Source organism: Belonocnema kinseyi, chromosome 5, assembly GCF_010883055.1.
Source record: "Belonocnema kinseyi isolate 2016_QV_RU_SX_M_011 chromosome 5, B_treatae_v1, whole genome shotgun sequence".
Lineage (NCBI taxonomy): Eukaryota > Metazoa > Arthropoda > Insecta > Hymenoptera > Cynipidae > Belonocnema > Belonocnema kinseyi.
The window spans coordinates 21771482-21788488 of NC_046661.1; the positions used below are offsets into that span (position 1 = coordinate 21771482).

General features: G+C 32.1%; 1 long non-coding RNA gene across 2 annotated transcripts in view; it reads left to right on the forward strand.

Moving 5' to 3' along the window:
• Positions 1-17007, forward strand: part of LOC117172974 — a 93668-nt gene that overhangs the window by 49705 nt on the left and 26956 nt on the right. Inside the window, exons 2-3 of one of the 2 annotated variants that reach the window (XR_004467088.1) lie at positions 2207-2376; positions 9358-9401. This is a non-coding gene — a long non-coding RNA (uncharacterized LOC117172974). Of the gene's footprint in view, positions 1-2206; positions 2377-9357; positions 9402-17007 lie in introns of those variants that run through there. The other variant, XR_004467087.1, reaches the window with a different exon arrangement.

The window sequence follows — 17007 nt, forward strand, 5'->3', positions numbered from 1 at the left end:
GAGTTTCACAACATCAGAGTCACCTGAAGCTAGCATTACTACATGTTTTTGATCAAAATTACCGGGCATAAAATTTAGATTTTGCAGAATATATTAGTACTTCATTAGCACTAAATTCCGGCCAAAGCAGATCTTGATATCACTAATAGTTTCCGAGTTTCACAACACCAGTCACCTGAAGCCAGCACTACTACACGTTTTTGGTAAAAAAAATTTCCCGGATTTTTTGAATAGCACAAATCCGGAGCACTAAATTAGCACCAAATTCCTGCGCAAAGCAGATCGGGATATCACTAATAGTTTTCGAGTTTCACAACATCAGAGTCACCTGAAGCTAGCATTACTACATGTTTTTGATCAAAATTACCGGGCATAAAATTTAGATTTTGCAGAATATATTAGTACTTAATTAGCACTAAATTCCTGCACAAATGAGAATTTGACACCACTAATAGTTTCCGAGTTTCGCATACCGTAGTTGTGGCTTCAGCTGAAGCTAGGATTACTACATGTTTTTGGCCAAAATTACAGGGCACAACATTTTTTTCTCCAGCATAAATTAGCACTAAATAAGCATATGGCGTAAAATATTAATAATATTGATATTAAAAAGCTCCTAATATGGAATATATTGAATATAAAGATCATCCTCTAATTATTATTATATAAACACCTAATCATTAAAAACATAATAATAATAAATTAAAATAATTAGGTATAATTTATTATGTTGTATTTAATATAATAATATTTTATAGTTGAAAAAAATCATTAAAATCAATGCCTAGTTAAATCAATAATTTTGCAGTGGGAAATTAAACACTTAATGAATTTTATAACTATTTGGTAGAAAACTAATTTTTTAATCTGAAAATTCCACTGTTCTATTTTCGGTTGAAAACATATTTTTTCAAGTATAATATTCTCGTAGGCAATTAGGTATAAATTCATATATTCTATTGATTTGTCAACAGGCGAATTTTCTACCAAATAAACTGATGTATTTTCAACTATTCTACGGAAAATTACATAATGCCATCTAGCCATGGTCAAAACATAAACTAAAATCTGCCATAACTTATTCTAATTTCAATATTTTGATTGTAAGTTACATATCGTTTGAATCGCAAAAAAACATAGATTGCGAATATAATATTTTTGATTTGCTCATTGCAAAACTTTAACATTTTTATGTTTGGCGTTTTATGCCCCATTTGGAAAAAGGAGGACACCGCTGGCAAAGCTCGGCACAGCGAACTGGTTTAGTCGATTCGTGACGAGAAGTCGAGTGGAGAGGATAAGACGAGCAGGTAGACCGCGATCAAATGGAAAGCGCCCAATGAAACATGCAAATAGTTTCCTACTGTTATGAACAATCAAGATTTTAACAAGTCAGGTTTAGTCTGTCACTCAAACTTCTGCCAGTATATACCTGGCATTATTCTTCAATGCATAATTGCACCATAACCAATCATTGCCTTAGTCCTCAAGTGCAATAGAGAAGGTGCTCAACTACTCTTTGAAGCGAGAAATTTTGAATATTTTATTTTTTTAATTCATAAGTTCCCTTAATTGAATATTTACTAATCAAGTTTAGGTTTTCAAATCTTATTCTTAAATCCATGCAGAATATGTGGTAACACGTTTGAAAGTAAAATAAAGTTTCAAGTATGTTAAATTTTTTTCAAAGTTTATGTTTTTTGTTTATTTTGACGACAAATAGTTTTTTATTGGTCAATTTCATCAATAAAATTTGAAGTTTTCAAAGGTATTATATTAGAAAATATTTTTTCAGACTATATTGAAACGATTTCTCCAATAGAAGTAAAATCGGTAAACATTAAGTGGTTTAAATTTGAAGTTGAACAAAGTTATATTTCCCTATGTTAAAATGAAGAAAACTCCATAAGAACTAACAATGCAAGTCGCACTATATAATTGTTTAAGATTTTTTTTAATGAGTAGGGTTGTATTTCGCTCAGGAATAATTTGACTCCTAAGTGGGTACGAAATTGGAAAATTCGCTTTTTTGGCATACCCTAGGGCTTAGGCACTTAAATTAAGTGGAAGTAGGTATATGATAATTTAATTGTAGTGAATTTGATGTTTACTATGGCGTTTAAAAATGTTTTTTTTTTTCTGTTACAGTATTTGAAATACACTGGAGATTTCTTTGAAGATAATTTTATTTTTTCTTATTTTCCAGGATTTGGTCTGAGCAGATGATGAGTGGGTTTTAGTGTTTTCCTCGATTTCCCCCAATTGGGTCAGATTTATACGCCTGGGTGAAGTGAAGAACAAGGGAGTATCATGGAGTTTTACGACGTGGGAACGAGCGACCTGAGGGAGCTCTGGGATACCTATCTTGTCGAACCGGTAAGTAGCCCTTCACAATCGACATTCCGGAGATGTCAGGGATGTTTATCCAACCAAATGCAGCCTAAATTTAAAACTAAAATGGAATTATACTTTCAGGGGTGAGTTAATAGCATAAAAAGATGAAGTGAAAAACGTGGTAAAATGTCATCAGGATGTTTTCTACATAAGATGTAAATCACGCAATAGTTGCCTCGAATCAGAAAAGGTCAACATTGGCGCTAAACAAGCGAAAATGAAATGTAATTTTCTAGCTTTGCGATTCATAATTTTTCCAAGCCAAATAAATGCTGTACTTGGAATGAAAAAGTGATAAATCACATTATTTGACAATTATTTCTATCTACTCAATTATGCGCTTCAGATAAAGTTCACGTCTCGAAATATATGGAAATTGCAAGAAAGATTCTTTCCAATTAAATAAAATCCATACAGAAAGCGTTATAATTATGAACTTAATCAAATTTTAAATGTGTAATTTGAATTCATACAACGCTGGAACTATTGAAACATTACTTCAATTTGAAAGCTTTAGAGATCCTTTAGGGGGAGTTGAGATATGTTTTCCCATCCAATGGTCGCCGCTGTAGCGAAACTTTGTTATTATTTCTTTCTTTTATGTGGACATTTTTCAAGTATATATGTTTTAAAATAAACATTATGACTTTCCCAATAATTTGCAAAACAGTAGGACCTGCTGCATCGGAATCATCGGAGGGAAGTAGTCCCCACTCGTAAAATTCTCCACTGACCGTGATAAATAGGCGCACGCGCGCACAGACGCAGCAAACTCCACATGATGGAAGTCAGCGCTGTATGTATGGAAATTGACCGGCCTGTAACGGCCGGTCAAATATTAAGGCCTTGCACATCCTGAGACATGTCACTACCAGGAGGTGTAGCTAATAGCGTATTCGTTTATCCTGCACTGGTACACTCCGATCTGCACCAAAGCAGGTCGGATTGAGAATGAAGAAGTAAGAAGAAGGAGCTATCGGAGTGCTCTTTGAGTAAACCAGTGTAGGATAAACGAATGCGCTATAAGATTTGTTTCTGCGACCTGCCGGATCGAAAGTGGAGACCCGGCCCGTCCCGATCCGACGAGTCCTACTCTGCCGTGCAAGTTCAAAAGACACTTAAGACACATTTTTGACGAAAATGAGATTTTCGCATCAATCGATTCGCAAAAGAATACTGCATCTATCTACGCAAACGAGAATTCTGAAAAACAAATAGATTTGATTAAATAACAAGTGTTTTGCGACTAAAATTTGTAATTCGCTGCAGGATTAAACCGTAAGTTACTGAAAAGTTGTATTTGGTCTCTAAACGACAGGTATAACGTATGGAAATACAACTCAGAAAGACCGCGTGTCGACTCGAGGTCTTTTAACTTGTAAAAGGCTCGAGGCCCCGTCTTCAAAATACAATAAGGCCGAGATATTTTACAGATTAGAAAGCCGCCTGACAACTTGGGGCTTTTCCCCTGTATTTTTTTACAGAATGAGACAAATATTCATCAATTTGTATGAATGACGTTGAAACATTTATAAAAAATTAATTCCATAATACTTTTTCGGGACAAAATCTTTCTCGTTGATTTTCTCCGTTCGAAGTTGAACAGGCATAAGTGTCTTAACTTGTACGGCAGTACTGTATTCGTATTATCGGTGCTTTTTCTATTCTGTATCAAATAATCTTACAATTTAAGTTTTGATTTGAAAATCGCGCCAACTCATGCCAATAAAATTCAATAAAAAGTCTATTAGTTCAGGTACAGCGGCACCAATCAGCATTTGAGTACTCTTTAATAATAATTCCTCAAGTTTCAATATTGCTAAAAAATGTGAGGCTAATAACTTTGTAGTTGGTTTTGTTATGAAATTGTTCCAATTGTAATAGCCTTGAATTTTGAAAAAAGGTTTAAATTGTTAAATATGAAATAATGCAATTTTAAGGTCATATCTGGGTTCAGCGAAACTCAGTAAGAGCGTAGCAAAAATAAATCCTAGGCACTTCTTAATTTAAAATACCTCTTATTTAAGGATCGTGAACTTAGAAGGGGTTCAATTTTAAAAGCTTTCATTTAAAAATATTGAAAAGTGAGAATTTTTTTGGAGGTTTGAAATTCATCTTGTATTTAATTTTAGGTATAATATCTTTTAAATTGCGTAGGACTGTGACACAACATTTAAATAAGTTTTTAACACATTACTTGGCGACATGTTTTACAGAGGTTTAGAAAGTATTTGAGAATAAAGGTCCTCACGCCATGCATATTAATTTTCTACCTAATTAAAAGACGTAAATGCATAAAAGGCAAAGTACACTAAAGAATGTCCAAGAATAAGTTTTCAAGTAGGTCAAAAGTTAAGTCTGGCGGGATGAGTTATATGTTTATTCGTCCAATGCATCTTCCAAGGGGACCTTTAAGTGTAATTTTTGTTTGTTTAAATTGATCGGCTCCTCAATAAAGGTACATACTAGAGGTTTTCTGAGAAAAATCAAGAAGACCTAATTTTGGCCGATTTTCGAGAAAAGTGCATTTTTAAAATTGTGAATGGATGGTCCTCGGGCCGCACATTGGGAGGAAATGCACTTTTTTCGTTCAAAAATGTCCAGAGCCTTCAATTTTAGTCCGATTTTCAATTAATTTTTAAAGATTAAAGTTCAATAAATTCTAAAGAGCTTGACAGTCTGAACTTTTGTCTGTTCTACTTGTTTATTAATAATTTTTTCACCCAAAGTATGGAAAAACTGACATCTTTCACATAACAATTTTTTACGCTTTAATAACTGATTAGGTAAACTTTATATTGTCTTCAATGAAGGTTTAGGGACTCATAGAATACAAATAATTTGCTCATTAGTCCATTTATTTTTTATAGACAAATTTTACGAACAAATTAGTAAATAGTCTTATTATCGGTAAAAAAATTTTCTGTTTACTAAAAGTGCATCACGTTAATGTAGGAATGATATATAATTACAAGAATAATTTAAAAGTTTATAATAACCATTGTTATAAACAATTCTTATGGCAAAATATTAAAATTTCAGATTTTCAAATTATAATTTCCTTCAATCGCCAGAACGACTTAAGGTATTTCTTAAAATAATAAGTATTTAATAATATTTGATAAAAGATAAAAATATAAATTTTTATAAACAAATTCAAAATTTTGGCCCTTTCGCATAGAAATTTTTTTTTTGCACAGGAAATGTTTTAAGCAATAGGATGAATGACTGCTAGTCACAAAAATATTAGAAAAGTTAACAATAATAATTGTTATAAATAATTCTTGTGATAAAATATTCAAATTTAAGGTTTTATCAAATTTTAATTTCCTTATATTATAAAAGATACATTTTTCAGGAATATCAGTAGCCATTCTAGGGATTAAAGAAATTTAAAATTTTATAAAACCTTAAATTTGAATATTTTATCACGAGAATTATTTATAAGAATTGTTAACTTTTTTAATATTTTTGTGACTAGCAGTCATTCATCTAATAGCTTAAACATTTCCAGTACAAAAAAAAATTTCTATGCGAAAGGGCCAAAATTTGGAATTTGTTTTTTTAATTTGTTTATAAAAATTTTAATTGTTATATTTTATCAAATATTGTCAAACATTTATTATTTTAAGAAATAACTGAAGTCGTTCTGGCGATTTAAGGAAATTATAATTTTAAAAAATCTGAAATTTTAATATTTTGCTATAAGAATTGCTTATAACAATGGTTATTATAAACTTTTAAATTATTCTTGTAATTATATATTATACTTGCATTAATATGAAGCACTATTAGCAAACAGAAAATTTTCAGTTTTTCCATACTTTGAGTGAAAAAATGATTAATAAACAAGTAGAAGGGCAAAAGTTCAGAGCGTCAAGCTCTTCAGAATTTAATGAACTTTAATTTTAAAAAAAATTATTAAAAATCAGACCAAAATTGAAGGTTCTAGACATTTTTGAACGAAAAAAGTGCATTTGCTCCCAGTGTGGGCCGTTGCAAACGTATTTCGAAGACGCGGTAGCTCCCTGGTGGAGTGCTTGACTAATAGCCGCAAGGTTGCACGTTCAATTCTCGGTATTTGTACTTTGTTTTTTTATTTTCTTATTTATAAAAATCCTTGTTTACTCCATTTTTAAAAGGATTTAATATAATTTTGCTATTTAATGATTATTTACTCCCTATTTTCAATAAATACGAAAGACCAGTCCCTAGGTTTCCTCTATTTTTTGCGTATAGAGGAAAACTGAGATGTGTAGTAGAAATTCTGAGGACAGGTTTGGATTCAGCGGCTCAAAATCCATAAGAGTAACCTAGTTACTTCTCTCGTGCAGACAATTTTTTTTGTGGGCCTGTGTAATCAGAAAATGGCATAATTACATCAAATGTTTTTCAAATCTGGAAAAAACAATCATTTCAATAAATAACATTTTTTTAAAGGTACGAATAGCGGGAATTGAACGCGCATTCCAAGCAAAAATATTGCCAAATTTTTTATTTGGGGGTGAGTAACAACCCCTAAAGTGATTTCCGTACATGCCCTAATTAAAAGGTTAAAAAATTTCCAGAAAATGTCCAATTCAGTTCAAAGTTAATACATATAAGCTATACCCCTAATATATATATAGCATATAAGCTATACCCCTAATAAAATCTGATTTTTGAAAATTCGGAAACACCCAACTTTTTATTATTCTCTGAATGTTTTTGTCGATTTTCCGATTTTTGTATCCGAACGAGATGTTCTGCCCCTACCATAAATAGGGGGATGCTTTTTATTTATTTGCTAGTTTACTAAATGATCGTATGTGTAATAACTTCGTACTGAATTGGACATTTTCTAGAGTTTTTGGAACTTATTAATTAGGAGTGGGTTTTCGATTTCCGAGCGAAAATTGTTGCCACCAGCATTAGTCGGAAGAACAAAAGGGGGGAATTTTGCAGGACGTTAAGCACCCAACTTTTTATTATCCACTGTCTGTTTTTGTCGATTTTCCGAATTTTCATATATCGTTTATCATAGGGGTAGTTCTTAGGGGTTAAAAACAATTTATGCAAAAAAAATCGTAAATTTTTTTTTTCGTCGTTCATATGAACTTTCTAAACTTTGTGGTCCTCATCTGCTTGATTTTGCTAAGTAAACCTCTGGTATGTACCTTCCATTGAGGAGAGTATCAATTTAAAGAAACAAAAATCAGACTTAAAGTTTCCTTGTTAGATCAAATCGATATAATGTAATAATTTACTATTACGCAATTATCTTGGCGTTAAACCCGCACTATTAACTTCCCGAGATCGGATTTATCTGAAAATCTTCTTGGGGACGGGTCGTTCGACTAGATTTAAAATGATCTTAGAAGTCGATTGGGAGTTTAAAAATTACGTTAAAGTAATATATTTTGAATATTTTATGATCAGTTTACAAATTTATAAATCATAACATATCCGAACTTATCAAAATAGTAGTTTTATGCCAATTATGTCAAGTAGTATTAAACAATATCAAAAATATTTTTCAGGTGACAATTGTTATTGAAATTACTCATTCACAGGCAACTGAATAACTTTGAAAGCTTTTTGACATCTTGCTGTGACAAAAAATATTCTTGAGAACACCGGAATAGTAGGCTTCGCTAAAAATCATCTTTCACACGAATATCGAACAGTATTTTATACCACGAAAGGCAAAAAAATCATGTAATCATGTAATTTAAACTTCGGAGGAATTACAGTCGTAAATTGGAACTGCAATTTTTTTCCATTTGTAAATCTTGTTAAAATCGACCTAAAATTACGCTTAAATTTACGGATCTCTTAAGGGCATGTGATAATTAGAAAATTATTGATTTTATCAGTGTTAGATTCCCTCGGCTTTTTTCCTATAATAATAAAGGTTTTGTCTTCAAATTCTAGGCAATGATAGCGAACATACTGACGGACGTCCCTGGACTCTTAGTTGTGGATTAATTAAAAAAAAATTAAGTTTGCTAAATTTGACGTGTGTTTGTATTTTGAGGTTATGTGTGGTATAATTCCCCTTCCATAATTTTTCTTGATTGCTACCAACAGCATCGGTACGACAGAGATCTACGTTATCGGAATGGCAGAGAGCTTAAAAAATATCCTAACCTCAAAATAGTGCACAAGCTTAACATTTTTATTTAGCACAATGCATTTTTTTGTTATTATCCCAAAAAAAAGAGTTCGGGGGGCGTCCGTTATAATCTTTTCTAGCATCTCCGAATTCTGTTTTTAAAAATCTTCATTTTTGTGGAAAAAAACCGAGGGAACTGAACCCGATTTACCACACGACGAAGTATCACATGGTCTTAAAAACAAAAATTACATCTTTTTGAATATGATCTAAATTTTTCAATTTTTGTATAATTAACAAATTTCAAGAGAATAGTTTAGAAATATATATCTTTTATATCTAGTAAAAAATTTGGATTGATATTTCCTAACCTATTAGAAAATGTTTATTACTTTTGTTTTTTAATTTTCAGCACGTTGAAAAGCATATTAATTTTTTAATATTTTAGTAATTAAAAATGTCATTAGGATAATTTGCAATCCTTTTTGTCACGTACCTGAAAATATCTGAAACTCATAAATTTTGTATCTTCAAATTTTGAAAAAGCTCTAACCTTTTAAAGTTTGGTCTAATCGAAGAATTTAACTGATATAATTTCTAAATATATTTGTTATCTAGTGCATGGTATAAATGAAATTTCCTAATCTATAAATAAATAGAAAAACTTAGGAAACGTTCGAAATTATTATTTTTTTAATTATTCGTAATAGGCCGCAGTTTTGAAAACATATTTTTTTAACAACATTTCTTTTAGACTTCTTGGATTTTCCAAAAACTAATTTTTAAACCTGATTTCTGAAAAATCTCAATTTTTATTTTCTTCATTCTCGCGCTAATATCACTGTATAACTCTCATTTATATCCGCTAGGCATTCACCACCTCGAAGTACCACGTGACAATCAAGCCAATCAGAGCGCAGCGCGGCTGTTTTCCCTTCGCTGAGCAGCGTTGGTGGGATTCCCTTCCGGGAGGATATAACTGAATGTTTACGTTCTTGGACAGCGAATATAAATGCGATTCTAGTGTAGATAGCTTGCAATATTTTCTACAAATCCTGTAAATATCAAAATGGGATCTCTCTTAGTTTTCGAGAAATAATAAAAAACCTATGCCGAAACCCTGCCCCCGGTGTGAAAAACCATGTAAACAATGGTTGAACAATAGAATAGTATTATAATGGTATACGCGAACTTCAGAGTTCAGATTCCCTGGCGCTGGGCACACCAAGCCACAACAACCAGGCCCTCTCAACTCTAATGGGCGAATATGAAGAATTATGATTATTATTTCAGACATAGTACAAGTTGCGGCCAACAGTTGGCGCTGCTTGTCGGCACAGGTGATCGAATTTGAAGGTTTGAAAATTCAAAGTGTCAAACGGTGCTAAAGTATATATTTTATTTGAAAAAATGAATCTGATGACTAAAATTAAACAAACGGAGGCGTGTTGTTCTCGCGTGTCAATCGTCGCGTTACGTGAAGCATGTCCAATTTCCGAAGGACGCAAAGCCGGGTATGTTGTGGTTAGAAGAGGTGTCAAATCCTCTCTTGACGAAAATATCCTACAGAGAAATCCATAAAAGCGGTTATCGACTATGCTTTCTGCGTTTTCGGGCGGAGATCCGCCTGAAAACGACCTGTCTAGATTTCCTATCTTCTATCGAGGCCCTAAAGTGGCAATCTATCGAGGGCGCAATCGAAAGCGTCACGCTCAGCTAGCGAGGTCATTGGTAGGCAACCCAATGAGGGTTTATTAATAGGGTCTTTATAGAATCCAGATAGTCCCTTACACATTGAGAAAAAAAATACTTCCGAATCAATAAAATATTGCTTTGAAGTATCAAACGGTGTTTTCGCGCTCGGTGAAATGCATATGTTATTATTCAAAAGCATATGCTATTGTTTCTTATTTTGTTGATTCAAGTAAAATATTATTAAATTATTAAAAAATTGATCATCCTTTAAATTCTGAAGTGTGATGCTATGGTTGCAATAGTAAAAAAGTTTAACTAGCACATTGCTATAATCTATTATCAGAAATTTTTTATTCAAAAAAGAAAAATACTAATCCAAGTATAAAATACATTTTCTTTCCGAAAGTTAAAATCTAAAGATTTTACACCTTTCTGTAACCTCTGACAAACACTCCCCTACTTTCTCGTATTTTTATTGGCATTTAAATCTTAACTATACTCCGCATGTTACTCTAAAAATAAACTATTTTTTGAATTTGCCTAGTGAAGACTTATTACTAATAACAAAAGACAAACGCAGTTTTTAAAATATTCGCAAGCGCCGAAAATCGAACGCACGCCCGCACGCTTAAAAGTCGAACGCCTAATCCCCATAGCTACGAGGCCAGGGTGAGTGCGATATACTAAATACTCGATTGGTTATATATAATTTTTAAACGTACTTACATGATTTCAAATTAAATGGATCTGTAAAAAAAATTCTTTTGAAATTTTTAGGGCACCAAATGTTTTAAATTTTTTCAGAAAAAATGAAATTTTTTAAAGTTTGCATCTCGGTAACTTTTTTAATTGTTTCTTTTTTAAATTTCAGTGTACTTAAGCATAAGAACATTAAATGAACTTTTTTGCACTCGCAGCTGTATTACTATTTTTACCTGTCGAGGGCTTTACATGGTCCCCTCGAGAAAATAATTAATTGATAGGTCCGTCCACTCAGCGCCGCCACCAAGGAAAACTCACTAAAAATAATTATAATGCGATAAACGATTAGTGGAGATTTTTTGCTTTTTTTCTCTATGATGACGTATATTACGTTTCCCAAAAAACTACCCCTAATTCTTACACAACTACCCCCTATCATATAAAACGTTTTCAAAATGGAAAAACTACCTTCAACAATGTAAACATGTTTTAGGGCTTCAAATTAATCACATGACACTTGAAAATTTCGTCCTCTTTATAATTTCCCCAAAACTACCCTTCCACGTGAACGTATGCAGCAGAACATTTATATGTATGAAAAAAGCATTAAAAATAATCAAACTTAGAAAATACTGTCAGCTGATATTGTTTTCCTCTTTTTTTGCTCTTTGATAGTATATAATACGTTCCCGAAAAACTACCCCTAAGTCATACATACCTACCCCTCGTGATCAGAAACGGTTTAAAAGATGGAAAACTACCTTGAACAATATGAACATGATTTAGAATAACAAATTAATTGTACAACGCTTGAAAATTTTCCCCTCTATTAAATTATCCCGAAAAACTACCCTTGCACATGAGCGTTACATATATATGTTTGAAGAAAGCATAAAAATTAATAAAACTTAGAAAACACTGTTAGTCGATATTTTTTCTTCTTTTTTGCTCTCTGATAAAATATAATGCGTTTCCAAAAAACTACCTCTAAGTCACACATACATACTCCTCGTCATCAAAAACGTTTTGTAAGCTGGAAAACCACCTTCAACAATGTAAAAATTATTTAGAATTCCAATTTAATTACATGACACTTGAAAATTTCCCCCTCTTTATAATTTTCCTGAAAAACTACTCTTCCACGTGAACGGATGCAGCGGAAAATATATGCATGGAAAAAGGATAAAAATAATAGAACTTAGAAAACACTTTTTGTCGATTTATTTATTTATTTTTTTTTGCTCTTCGACAATATATAATACGTTACCCAAAAACAACCGCTAAGTCATACATACTCTCTCCTCGTCATCAAAAAAGTTTAAAAAGTTGGAAAACCACCTTAAAGAATACAAAAATGATTTAGAACTTCAAATTGGTTACATGGCACTTCAAAGTTCCCCCTTTTCATAATTTTCCCGGAAAACCACCCTTACATGTGAACGTATACAGCGGAACATATATATGTATGAAAAAAGCATAAAAAATAGTACAACTTAGAAAACACTATGAATCGATATTTTTTTGCTCTTTGATAATATATAATACGTTCCCTAAAAACTATCGCAAAGTCATACATACCCTCCTCGCGCCATCAAAAACGTTTCAAAAGTTGGAAACCCACCCTGAAAAATGTAAAAATAATTTAAAACTCCAAATTAATTACATGACACTTAAGAGTTTTCCTCTCATTATAATATTCCCAAAACTACCGTTCCATGTGGACGTATGCAACAGAACATCTTCCGCTGGAAGATGTAATCAATTAGGAGTTCTAAATCATTTGTGCATTGTTCAAGGTGGTTTTCAAACTTTTAAAACGTTTTTGATGACGAAGGAAGGGTATGTATGACTTAGGGGTAGTTTTTGGGTAACGCATTATATGTTATTAAAGGGCAAGAAAGAGCAAAAAATATCGATTAACAGTGTTTTCTAAGTTGTATTATTTTTTATGCTTTTTTAATACATATATATGTTCCGCTGTATACGTTCACATGGAAGGGTAGTTTTTTGAGAAAATTACGAAGAGGGGGAAATTTTGAAGTGCCATGTAATCAATTTGGAGTTCTAAATCATTTGTGCATTGTTCAAGGTGGTTTTCAAACTTTTAAAACGTTTTTGATGACGAGGGAAGGGTTTGTATGACTTACGGGTGGTTTTTGTGTAACATATTATATATTATCGAAGAGCAAAAAAAGAGCAAAAACAAATCGACTAACAGTGTTTTCTAAGTTCCATTATTTTTATCCTTTTTTCATACATATATTTTCCGCTGCATACGTTCACGTGGAAGAGTAGTTTTTCAGGAAAATTATAAAGAGGGGGAAATTTTCAAGTGAGATATAATTAATTTGGAATTATAATTAATTTTTGCATTGTTAAAGGTGGTTTTCCAACTAAGTTGTATTACTTTTTATGCTTTTTTCATACATATATATGCTACGCTGCATAGATTCACATGGAAGGGTAGTTTTTCGGGAAAAGTATGAAGAGGGGGGAATTTTGAAGTGTAATGTAATCAATTTGGAGTTCTAAATCATTTTTGCATTCTTCAAGGTGGTTTTCCAACTTTTAAAACGTTTGTGATGACGAGAGGAAGGTATGTATGACTTAGGGTTAGTTTTTGGGTAACGTATTATATATTATCGAAAAGCAAAAAAAAAGAGAAAAAATATCAACTAATACTTTCTTCTAAGTTTGATTATTTGTAATGCTTTTTTCATACATATAAATCTGCTGCATACTTTCACGTGTAAGGGTAGTTTTGGGGAAATTATAAAGAGGGCGAAATTTACAAGTGTCATGTAAATTATTTGAAGCCCAAAATCATGTTAAAATTGTAGAAGGTAGTTTTCCCATCTTGAAAACGTTTTTGATCACAGGGGGTAGTTGTGTAAGACTTAGAGGTAGTTTTTTGGGAAACGTAATATATGTCATCATAGAGCAAAAAAAAGCAAAAAAATCTCCACTTATTGTTTGTCGCATTATAATCATTTTTAGTGAGTTTTCGTAGGTGGCGGCGCCAAGTGGACGTCCTGCTAGCGCCGCCATCCGTTTTTCCGAAGTTTAAAGAGCAAGAAAATTTTTTTTAGCATAAAGTTATCAAAAAAAAAAGGAAAAAAATATGGCCTATTCCATTTAATATTTTGCCTTGGTGGCGGCGCTGAGTGGACGGACCTTTGATTGATAGAAATTATTTTTTAAATATATCTTCACGAATAAAGCTTTTTATCTAGTTCAATTAAAAAAATATAGTGCTAAAAAGTGAGTATATAAATCATTGAAGTCAGCTAGCACACGACAATAACCTGTCGAGGACCAGCAGAGGGGAAGCCTAGATTCTTTCAGCTAGAAAATCTGGCTGCGGCCTCGTAAGAGCCAATATTTAGTTTAGGCATAAAGAGGCATTTCTACCCGGGTACGAGTAATTAAAAAAATACACCTTAATATAATTAAAATCACTAAATCACTAAAGCTCTGGTATATGAAAGTAATTTTGGTCGATTTCGCCAAAACTTGTAGCTCATCTGACTATAAAAGACCGAACACAGTTTATATTGTATATGGCTTAACATGGAATTTTGTCATCTTATACAAATTATTTAGTAGTTTATTTAACTACTTAATATAGTATGTAAATATAAAGTGTGCAGGATTCATCGTTTATTTCATTCGAAACATCGTTCTGTTGTTTTATCAAAAACTTGATACAGATTTTGATACGGATCACCGAGATGCAAACGCAAACGGATTACCTTTTTATGTATTTTTCGCGACGCTGCGAACTCTAGCATACGTGGACTGTCATCTTGTATAAAATTGCAGTAAGCGATCGTACCAAATGCCAATGCGTCCTTGACTTTTAAGATGATTTCAACACAATATTTTGGTTGAATAAATCAAATCTTTTGCTCTATTCGAGTAAAAAGATTTCTTATATTATTTGCCAGATCCACCCAAAATTTTTTTAACCAATAAAATAATTTCTAAAATCAACAAAACGGTCCCACCAAAAATATTGCTTGATTGTAGCAAACGAATCTTGTCATCTAAATAAAAAATTTGTTCATTTAACCAAAATGTTTCCTGATATTAAACCAATGCGGTTAATAAAACGTTTTTGTTGAATGAAAAACATTTTTTTCTGGATGTATACCCTGATGTAGCCAACGAGGTGGCAATGACTATATTTCACCACATTAAAGTGGCGAATCATTCAATCATTGGCCTATACTGATCACTATGCCGTAATGGCCAGTGATTTTTTGTTGTTGACATTATTGTAAATTTTCGCAAATACAAATTTTCTACTATTTATAACGCTGTACTTTCTGCAGTGGAAATTCCATCGGTACACGATCAGTCTCACTATAATCCATTCATGAATTTTCATGAATTTTCATGAATTCTGAGAAACGTGAGATTATTGTATATGGTATCAGCTTCGAGGAAAAGGTTTGTTTTGTATGAAAAAAATAGATAATAACCAGAAATATTTTAATTAACAATTTTAATTTCTTGAAAAAAATGTTGTGTATAAAACTTTTTAACAAATTAGAAAAAGTTTTTTCGCAAAAAGATTCCCTACAATTTGAAATTTTCGAATATTTCCAAAGAAAATCATCGGGAAATAACCTATGATTTACGATTTATGAACATTTTTCTGCAAATAAATTCCATTTTCTGTCAATTGCATTGCTTCTTGAAAAATTCGAGAAGGTGGTTGTAGGTAATATTTTCGCCGAAAAATTGAGCTATCATTTATTAGATAGTTTTATTTTTCCAAGTCTGTTAAGAAGCAATATAGACAGAACGACTTTCAAAAAAATGAAATTTTTTTAATTAAATTGATCTGGTTATTTAAAATATTATTTACAGAATATGCATTTAATTAATTTCGACCTAATAGGTATTTTTATAAGTTGAAATATCATTGTTTATAATAAAAATGGAAAACAACTTTGTTTAGCATTATAAACTTCGCGCGAATAGCAACCAATTACATGCCAAATGCGACGCATGCGTAGTTAAGTAACTAGCTCTTGTTGGAATCCCTACACAATTTAAATTTTGCATTTTGATTGTACGACTTAATTCTGAAAATAATGTTATGAAAATTTGTCCTTAATGTATTTCTGTAATGGATTTATCATTAATACAAGACCAAAGTTTCAATAACAGAAACGATTGTATTACATATTTTATTCTCAAAATTCTCAAAAAGCATTACAATTTTGTGCATACTGCAATCAATTTCTTGTTAATAGATTTGATAATTCTAACTCTACAGTAAATCGAAAAACCTTGAGTTCTTAAATAATAATTGAAAACAAAAGTACTTAAACAGTTTAATTAATTATTAATTTATTTGAGGCTAGGTTTCAATGAGCCCGCAGAGTGTAATTACTGACTCTCATCTTCCTCGCGCAGGTTTCGTGGTATACTGGCTGGTGTTTGGTGCCTCCGAACATGTGGCTTACTCGCCTTATGCAGTTTTAATTATTGATAGAATATTATAAACGAGTAGTATATATACAAATTTCACGGCACTAACAAAAAAGATCAAGCAGCACTAGTTCGGCGAGCGCATCGAGATGGCTTTTCAGTAGGAAATCGGTCTGGCCCGTTCGGGCCCAGATATGGGCCACAGAGTTCTACCGATCAGGGCCAGATCGGTATTACGTTTAAAATCGGGCGATTTCTGCACGGGAACAATTTCAAACTCAGCACGTAAATCTGGATTAGCAAATTGAAAATAAAAGGTACAAGCAATTAGTAAAGTTACATATGTCGTGAGGTTGCTGAAAAATGACTCGTTAGACCCTTTTAAAACATAGTAAAAGAATGACATCGAAAACAGGGTATTTACGTTTTAGAGGAGATAATAACATTTTAATGAATCTCAAGAAAGTGAATGAAATTTTATAAAGTCTAAAAATTATTCTAAAATTTTCTTAAGCCTCGAGTACCTTACTTTGCACTCAAAATGTACCAACAAAATTAGAAGTCTAAGAAGATTATAGGATATTATTATTACACCATTAAGCCATTTCCCTTTCGGGGTAGGCGTGACTCACTCGGCAGGGGAAAGGAGTAGTGTGTGGATGGGATAGAGATTTTTCAGA